At 40.7% G+C, this 8,151-nt stretch overlaps 2 long non-coding RNA genes across 2 annotated transcripts in view; both read right to left on the reverse strand.

Moving 5' to 3' along the window:
• Positions 1 to 2,779, reverse strand: part of LOC112494556 — an 8,952-nt gene extending 6,173 nt beyond the window's left edge. Inside the window, exons 1-2 of the long non-coding RNA XR_003060087.1 lie at positions 2,640 to 2,779; positions 2,376 to 2,567 (exon numbers count right to left, since the gene is read on the reverse strand). This is a non-coding gene — a long non-coding RNA (uncharacterized LOC112494556). The remainder of the gene's footprint in view (positions 1 to 2,375; positions 2,568 to 2,639) is intronic.
• Positions 2,780 to 5,487: 2,708 nt separating this feature from the next.
• LOC112494555 lies at positions 5,488 to 8,138 on the reverse strand. The gene is made up of 2 exons (XR_003060086.1): positions 7,825 to 8,138; positions 5,488 to 6,673 (listed from the first exon to the last, which is right to left on the reverse strand). It is a non-coding gene; the product is annotated as an uncharacterized LOC112494555 (long non-coding RNA).
• Positions 8,139 to 8,151: the final 13 nt, after the last annotated feature.

Genomic DNA, 8,151 nt, shown 5'->3' on the forward strand with positions numbered 1-8,151 from the left:
TCCAGTTCTGCGCTGCTTTCTCCTGTCACATATATTACAGTATCATCTGCAAACATTTTTATTGTACCTTTTTCTGGGCACAGGTCGACTATATCATTTATATATATATAACGAACAGCAGTGGCCCTAACACCGATCCCTGTGGTACTCCGTATTTTGTTTCTATAATATTCGAAAATTCCCCATTAAACCTAACTTGCTGAGTACTATTGCTTAAGTACGATCTAAACCATTCCCATACTTTTCCCCTTATTCCATTTTGCACTAGTTTTTCCAATAACAGCTCTCTGTCCACAGTTTCAAACGCTCGTTTCAAACCCATGAAGATTACTCCCACTATTTTCCCTTCACTGATATGTGATTTCCATTCATCAACCATGGTTTGAATTGCCGTTTCACACGAGTGCTTCTTCCGAAATCCCGACTGATGTTTCGTGATTATGTTATTTGCTTCTAGATGTTCTTACTTTTTAGATGTTCAGTACTTTTTCGTATATCGGTAACATGTTGATTGGTCTGAAGTCACTACCGCTTTTTGGTTTCTGTACTTTTGGTATCGGTATTATGGTAGACGTTTTCCAGTGACGTGGACATTGTCCTTCCTTAAATGAGGTGTTAATAATGTCGATAAAATCATCTTGAATAACTTCTCTAGCTGTTTTTAATATACTACTGGATATTCCTTCTTCCGTTCCTTTTTTTTCCGGTAATTTACTTATTATCTTCTGTAGTTCCACTATATCGATGGGTTTGAACTCATCGAGCCATTGTTCATTTTCATACAGTATATTACTGTCTGTGTCTACTTCCGTTTCTATAGATTTAACTATTTTGTCTATGCTATTTACAAAGAAGATATTAAATTTATCAGCAACACTTATATTTGACTCGAGTTTAGTTGCATCAAGCTTTAGGTCCAAGTCCACTACTTCGTTTTTATTTACATTCACCCCCCTCAGGATTTCTTTAAGAGATTTCCACATTTTTATAGGGTTCTGTTTATTCTCATCTATCACCTTCTCGTAATAATCCTTTTTTGTTTTCCTTATTAGCTTTACTAAATTATTTCTCTCTACTCTATATTCTGACCATTTTTCCTCCGTTTTTTTCATATCGCGCTTTGATATATTCCTTATCTCTTGCCGCTACTACTTTTCTTACTTCTTCAGAATACCATTTCTTACCTGCCCATTTACTAGGTATTTTAAATTTCTTCCGAGGTGCAACCTGATCATATCGCGCTTTGATATATTCCTTATCTCTTGCCGCTACTACTTTTCTTACTTCTTCAGAATACCATTTCTTACCTGCCCATTTACTAGGTATTTTAAATTTCTTCCGAGGTGCGACCTGATCTAAGGCTTAAATTATATTACTGACTAATCTATTTGCTTTGGCACGTACGTCTCCACTTCGCACTTCATTCATTTTTATAATATCACCTAATACTATCTTGTAATATCAGAGTGGGTTGGGGAGGAATTTTATTTATTGACTAGAAAAGGTGTTTTTCCCTACGAATATATTGATAATTGGGAAAAACTGAAAGAGGATCGATCACCCGTAAAAGAAGAATTCGATTCGAAATTAAATAACGAAGAAGCAGATTATGATCACGCTTGCAATATTTGGCAGACTTTTTGTATTAAAACATTAAGTAAATATTCTGATTTGTATCTGAAAACCGATGTTCTCCTTCCAGCTGATATCTTTGAAAATTGTATACGCAACTGTTACGACATATACAATTTAGATCCTCTACACTATTACACTGCACCAGGCCTTGCTTTCGACGCTATGCTCAAGTGTATGGGTTTTGAACTTGAGCTGCTGACTGATGTAGAGATATTGTTGTTTATTGAGAGAGGTATCCGAGGTCGCGTAGCTCAATGCTCCAACAGATACGCCAGGGCTAACAATAGGTGCATGGGAGCAGATTTCGATTCAAGCAAAGAAGAGTCGTATCTTATGTACTATGACGTAAATAATTTATCCGGTGCAGCTATGAGTTAATCTTTACCAGTAGGCTCATTCAAATGGGAAACAAATTTTGAGCAATTCGATATTCGCAATATTCCCGATGACTCTCTTACGGGTTACATATTCGAAATTGATTTGGAGTATTCGATTGAACTTCAAACCGCCCACAGACTATTTCCTCCCGAAAGTTAGATACATCATTCATTATAAGAATTTGAAACAGTGTTTGAGATTAGGTATGAAGTTAAACTGGATATTTACTAGGATTGATTTGAAAGTTCTAAACAAATGAAAACCGTCACCAACTAAACAATTGAACTTAGAAAATCTAACATTTATGATGATTCAGCAAAATTAAAGAGTACCTTCACCAATAATATTTTGATTGTGCTTACCTTGATTCTGCTGCTTATGATTGTTGAAGATGTCTGCAGTGTAGAAGAGGTTGGTTTTAAGCAGAATGTATATTGTGACGTTGCATTTTCAGAAATGCACGCCACAAAGTAGAGTCGTGGGAAATTGGAGTACGGGCTGGATTTACAGCCCGCTGTAGTATAAACGTCCACTAGCGGGGGTCGGGGAGCCACCTGGAACATATAAGATCTGTAAATTAATTGTATCTAATTTTATTCTACACCTATGAACGAGCCTACACTCACCAACACGGGGAAGGATGGAGCTGGATATCTGTGAGGGACGATATTACCGACCTCGGCGGGACTGTTATACCGACCGCTCGACCCCAATCACCACCACGAACGCCGCCGAATTCAAACAGCTAGACGCCGACCACCAAAATCGCAGCCGCCACCAGCATCAGAATTCCTGCAAAGGGCGAACGTCGTACCTGTCCACATGCCACGAAAATCCTGCTATCTCCGTCGAGGTGCCCTGCTACCTGCCATCGGGATACGAGCCTGGCGTAACCACACATGGATCCACTGCTCTCAGGAGGAACGATCGAAATGCCCGAGTGAAGGGTAACCTTGTCTCGCGTCCTAGGGGATCCCGGTGCCCTGCGGACACGATAAGGACTTCCCCAGAAGGCGTGGAGCGAGAAACCGGTCAGCAACCTGCAAGTCACGGGAAGCTGTCACTCGGAGGATCACCTAAAACGTAAAATACGGAGCAGAGTAAAAGACCACTTACCTGCAGTCCGGATCCATACGCTACCTGTGGACAATCACCAACCAAAGGGCCCGCATCGGCAACCGCCGGTCACAAGTGGAGGTTCGAAGGGAGGCAGCATCCTTTCGGAACATCTTCGCAGAACTCCAAAAGCACGGCACGACGAACACACGCTCCAACGTCACAGCAACAACGTGCGGACCGCGGCATGACAACGCAGGAAACGCCAGTGCCGCCATCCTTCGGAGCACTAACGTATTAGGTTTACCCAGAGGGCTCTGCGAGGGATGCGCACGCAACCGCCGCAGCGTTTGAAGCTACCTGATAGGGTTAATGATACTAGGTCCTGGCGATCTATTATCAATACGTCCATAGGATTGGCGGAAGTAACCGCGAGGAACAATTAACCAATTGTAATGTAATTGTAATTGTAAACGGCAAAAATGAGGGGTCGGGTGGAAGGATAATACCCCGGGTGTCGCGAAAAGAATTGTAATCGTCCTCTTTCGCCGTGGACCTCCCAAGCAAGTGGACGTTTCTTTCACCGCTCCTGAGAATCCATCGAAAGCTTCCTTTGTATGGAACATTCTTATTGCTACTATCTGGTAGGTACTCTTTCTTGTAACCGGGTACGAAACTCTTCACGCTACCGCCGTGAGTAATAGTATTACACGCTACCTAGTAATGAGAGATTTGGTAACACGAGCCTAAGGGCCCAAGCAAGCGTTCAGCGAAGAGCTTCGTCGCCGGATTAATAATTCGAATATGTTAGTGTGCAAGTGAAGTGTTAATGGCTACGAGTGGTGGTTTCCCTGATTACGGCCACGACGAAGAGCCTGTTTTGTTTCGTCCGGTCACCTTATCGTATTTTACTTTATTTTATTTTATTTGAACTTACGTTTCGCTTAATCGGCGTGAGTACACTGGTCCGGATAATCCCGTCAGTGTATCGTACATTTTTCTTGAGTTGATCGGAACGCGCGTGTAAGATTTTCTCATACGGATAATAATAAGAACGGCTACCTGGGACAGCGTAAATCCCGCCGCGGCTACCTGAGTCCTGGGGACTCCCGAAATTCGCGAGAATAGGAGTCAGTAGGCAAGGCTCTATACGCTACCTAGAGTATTCTTAGCTTCCTTGTCTATAAGGGGCAATTCGAGTGTCGACCACGCGGTCGCGAATCGTATGTAATATTAGGATTTTATTTGTTCTTTTCTATTGTCTTACGTTTACGAATTTTATCTTTTGACGATCAATTGGCTTCGTCTTTTTATCCATTGCTTTGATTGTACCACCTATATTGCCTGTATTATTTGTGTTACCTGGAATGCGAAGGGGCATTGGAAAATAGTAAGACTGTATCCGGCAGATCGGCCGTAATTGGTGTGTGCGTTACATCTACGCTCCTCGCTATCTATTATCCGAACTCTGTAATCACCGAACCTTACCGCGACTACCTCTGGTAGCCCGTTCGTACCTCTGTCGGGTTTCGATTGTTGTCATATGTTGGATTGCCAGGTGCAATAAATTGTTAAGTTTTGGTTACATAATCCTGGCTTACGGCTCTTACTTCCTAATTACCCCGCCCCGCTCCTATATTTATCGGGGCTGAGATTGTCAGACTTCCGCCACGCATCGGTCCTATTATAGTTAGATTTTGGGTTTCTTATCGCTACCTTGGTGCTTTACATTATCATTCCCTCGTGGCATCACTGGATGTCTGGCGCCCATCGGCAGATCCCTCAAGTTTCGTGTTGTCTACGAGTTCAAAGATGCTGGGCCGATCGAGCGAAGGTACTCTCTGTTTCCGAGTCTAGTATCGTGGTTCACTCTTAGGGAATCCGGGAACAGGTGTTACAATATATAAGAGCAAAATTAAGTGAACAAATGAGTAGGATTTATTATGAAAATGACGCACTGACAAACAAGCTCTACGAAAATACTATTTTATGAATAAGCGAAAGCAATTTCAACTAGTACTAAGTAACTTAGCGTATTAGAATAAATTGGAGTAAAACTGATAAATTGTAATTAGTAAGCGGAGGAATGTAAAATGGTTTGACTGAACTGTTTGATGAACCAGCGGAGAATGAGAGTGAGTCTTGGAGAAATTTAGGGATGTTAGCTAGCGGGGGTGGATTGCTGGAGTAGGGTTAGGGATTATTGCTATTGGTTCGGTTAGAGAAATTTTTAAGGAAAAGAGCATGGAGTGGTTAAAGAAATTAATTCATTGGTGCTGGGAATTTTGGCGGGGGAACTCTGCATAAGGGTGAAAAAATTGCTGGATCAGGATTGGATGAGGATGACTTCTTTGTAAATGAATGAGGAGTTCTTAATGGGGTTTTCTAGGAAAGGTCATAAAGTAATAGAGTCAGGAATGTCCGCACATGTATCGTATAAATAACGTCCAATAACAGTCAAGACCCTAGCCTAAATATATTCTATAAACATTGTCCTTTAGGTTCACTTCATTGTCCATAGACCTAGAACCCATATGCTAGATAACCATTTCCTACGGTCGCTATGTGATAAAAACCAGACCCCACTGTTTAGTCTTCCGATGCTTAGTCATAGACCATGTACGTAGGATCTGATTTTCCACGCGGACGTAACACCTCCCCCCTAAGACGAATGTCGGGGGTACAATCCGGACATTCGTATCAGTGGAAGCGTTATTTCCCAATAACTGATCGAAGGTTAGATGTCGCAGCCAGAAGTTACCATTCCAGAAGTTTAATGAAGTTATAATACAATTATGCTTGAATTTCCCTTTAAAATAAATCACTTAATTGGCCGACATCTAATCCTTCATATATACAATATTAATAACAGGATTACAATCATAAAAATAATAAAATCAATTATACCTAAAAAGACACCGAAAATGTAATAATTAAATCTAATATTAAACAAAGTAAGTGAGTAAAAGAATATAAGAAAACTCAACGACATCAAAATAGCAATAAAACAATAATAATAATAATAATAATAATAATAATAATAATAATAATAATAGAGCATATACCAACAATAATTGTAACACTAATAAAGATATCAGAATAATAATGTCAATGACAATGGTAACTGCATTAATAACGGTGCTAGAAATTTAAAAGTATATACACTGTACACACACTTTCCTGCTGACATTGTTCAATCGTCCTCTAGACCAGAGTCGGCTTCCTCAAAGGAGTTCCATTCATCATCGAGGAATTCACCTTCCTCAATGGTGGTTCCCCTCTGACCTATCTGGCCTAGGTCAGCTTCAATTATTAGTTGTTGAATAGTGGGCTCCATGCGCAGGTAATATAGTGTGACCCAGGAGCTTCCATCTGGATTCCTCCGAATTCATGGGCCGTAGGGCACCTTGGACCTGCCCATAGTAAGTGCGGAGCAGGTTGTCCATGAGTAGCCCCTTTTCTTTCAGCCCATGTGGCTGTACCCAGAAGGACGTTGGTGATGAAATTGAGGATACTATCCCCAAAAAATGTCCTCCCAGGTCTGGGGTCTTAATCACCTTTGCATGGAGAGCGAAATCATGGTGTCGTAGATGTGCCATGATTTCTGTAACAGTGTGATTTGTTTAAAATATGTTCAGAGTTGCTAACTAGTTCCAATTATCTACTACCCAGTGTGCATGCAAACTTCAGTGTATAAGGGTATATGTTCTAACTACTATTGGATTTGGAGATTTGGATATGGTGTTCATACGTGTACATGTATGTATCTATATATGTATATGTCTATACAGGGTGTTCGTTATGAAACGCACTATAGTAACATTGTTGCATTCCTTGTCAAATTTCAAAGAATACGTGTATTTTCATTTTTTATTTCATATATCAAAATTTCGAGATAATCAAGGTTGAAGTTGCTGTAATGCGACCAATGAGAACGCGTTTAAACGGAGCGTAGATGACGTCGCGAGCCAGCCCGCAAGGCCTGCTTACAGGAGGCTAATAACACTAAGACTATCGTCGTATTGTCCCTGTTTATCTGCATGTAATTGAGTAAGATACAAGAGACGATACTCTTAGTGTTATTGGCCTACTGTAAGCAGGCCTTGCGGGCTGGCTCGCGACGTCATCTACGCTCCGTTTAAACGCGTTCTCATTGGTCGCATTACAGCAACTTCAACCTTGATTATCTCGAAATTTTGATATATGAAATAAAAAATGAAAATACACGTATTCTGTGTTATTAGCCTCCTGTAAGCAGGCCTTGCGGGCTGGCTCGCGACGTCAACTACACTCTGTTTAAACGCGTTCTGATTGGTCGCATTACTGCAACTTCAACCTTGATTATCTCGAAATTTTGATATATGAAATAAAAAATGAAAATACACGTATTCTTTGAAATTTGACAAGGAATGCAACAATGTTACTATAGTGCGTTTCATAACGAACACCCTGTATAGACATATACATATATAGATACATACATGTACACGTATGAACACCATATCCAAATCTCCAAATCCAATAGTAGTTAGAACATATACCCTTATACACTGAAGTTTGCATGCACACTGGGTAGTAGATAATTGGAACTAGTTAGATATTCATCAGAATTTGAAAAGGAATGTAACGGTGTTACTACAGTGCGTTTCATAACGAACACCCTGTATATGTATATTTACGTTGGATTTATATGATCAATCAGTTGTGAAAGTGTAGCGAGATTTCGTTGGAGGTGTAACTATGAGGGTTACTAACTACGGAGGTTGTATCTATTTTGGTAGATGCTGATGATGTTGATTCCTCCTGTGAAGATTGGGACTTCCGTTGGTTACGGACGATTGATAACTCTTGGTCATCTTCTCCTTTTGGTTGGGACCCTTCTTTTGGAAGTCCCTGTTCCACATCGGATTTCCCTTGAGTATTAGGTGGATTCTTCACTTTGTTGGCGAGATGTAATAATAGTTGAGTGACGGAGTTCCAAATGGCACCGATTAGATACAATGACCAACCATATACTGTATGAAGAGCATAACCATTGTGACGTGAATTTCGGAAATTCAGTCACAAAGATTGCTAGGAGTA

Source organism: Cephus cinctus, unplaced genomic scaffold (genome assembly GCF_000341935.2).
Source record: "Cephus cinctus unplaced genomic scaffold, Ccin1 Ccin1_scaffold0616, whole genome shotgun sequence".
NCBI lineage: Eukaryota > Metazoa > Arthropoda > Insecta > Hymenoptera > Cephidae > Cephus > Cephus cinctus.